Source organism: Penaeus monodon, chromosome 32 (genome assembly GCF_015228065.2).
Source record: "Penaeus monodon isolate SGIC_2016 chromosome 32, NSTDA_Pmon_1, whole genome shotgun sequence".
NCBI lineage: Eukaryota > Metazoa > Arthropoda > Malacostraca > Decapoda > Penaeidae > Penaeus > Penaeus monodon.
Window position 1 is genome coordinate 32,885,894 of NC_051417.1, and position 1,627 is coordinate 32,887,520.

Consider the following 1,627-nt stretch of genomic DNA (forward strand, 5'->3'; position numbering starts at 1 on the left):
AATAAGATGAAAATATAAGCGGAAGGGAGTTAGGAAGAGACGAGAGGAAATGACGAAGAAGGGAGGGAGAAAAAAGTTAGAATAATAAGCGGAATAGGGCTAGGAAAAGACGAAAATAAATGACGAAGGAGAACAAAGGGGAAAAAGGTGAGCGAAAAAAAGGGATAGGAACAGACAGGACGAAATGATGAACGAGCAGCGAGAGAGCGAGGAGGGGAAAAAAAGGATGAAAATATAAGCGGAAAGAAAGATTAGAGAAGGATGGAAAAAAGACAAGAGACTGGAGTTATGAGGAAGATTTTTTTTTTTTTTATCGTCCGCGTCATGCAAGGGTACGAACGAATGTAAACACGAATTTAGAATTTTGAAATTGAAATGTATTCGACGCGTCTTGGCTCATAAATGACATGACTAATCTGCTCCTAACTCAAGGATTTGGAATCGAGTTGCAGTTCAGATTATAAGATTCGATTCCTTGAAGAGGGGTATATGGTATTATAAATCCGTAGAAGTCTTTAATATCTGCCTTTATTTCTAGGATTAGAAACCAATTTCACTTAAGGTTTACAAGATTCGATTCCTTTAAATAGGCTCATACATGCGTTTATAAATCCATAGAACCTTTTCAAAGACTTCGTGACGTCCCTCCCCTCAAGAAAGAAGGACTTTTCCATGTCACTTAACTACATTTGAAGCATAATCACCCTTATTAGTTTTGTCTGCATAGCTATGTTCTTCCCCCCATTCTGCGCAAATAAAAAAAAAAAGACCGGCGCTTTAGTCACGACAAAGTCACCCAGTTTTTATTTCTCATATTATTTTGGTGAGAATATTGTTATATATTAAAATTAAATGCAGATTATTTTCGTGATTTTCTTTCTAAATATGACATAAAACGCTGAAATTGCCCAGGTACTGAATGCTGTAATAACGTGTCTAGTCACAAAACATGATGTGTGTTTTATTAATCAAGCGGAAACTTTTATCTACATCAATGTAGTATCAAATAATTAATATTTAGGAATTTTGTCAAATAGCAGATGATGAAATATCATTTGATGAGTTTGAAGCCTCCAAGAAGTCCACAACATATCTTTATATCAAATTTACTCAATATAGAATAATCAGTCTTATAAAATCCTTAATAATGAACACTCGGTTTCGAACCAATAAGACTTCATATCAACATTTTAAATCCATTCATTATATAATTTTTTTTTTCTTAATAACAGCCTCATTTCACATACACACAGAACTTGGTCTCTATAAATAGATAGCGAAATGGGTATATACAGAAAGACAAAAGAAGATCGTCCTCAAATTTAAAAGTAAATAAGAGTAAGAAAAAGTTTCAAAGAAGTACAAACATAATTCCTCTTTTCACAGACGGCCATGACGTTAGCTCGCAGCAGACCTATATATAATTCCTTGTAAATCAATTTAGGATACCTTTTCTCCGCATCTTTTCTTATTTCCGTACGGGGCGATGTTTGCCTTCTTTAAAAAAAAAAAAAATGTGGATTTAAAAGTGAGAAACTAACGCTCGAAGTGGACGCCGATCTTAACCTCGGACCCTGGGTGGGATTCGAAGCCGCTCGAGGGATACGAACTTAAAATATCCTTTCCG

The 1,627-nt window shown here is 35.0% G+C and overlaps 1 protein-coding gene across 1 annotated transcript in view; it reads left to right on the forward strand.

Moving 5' to 3' along the window:
* Positions 1-1,627, forward strand: part of LOC119593826 — an 18,173-nt gene that overhangs the window by 10,766 nt on the left and 5,780 nt on the right. The gene's annotated exons all lie outside the window — the stretch shown is intronic.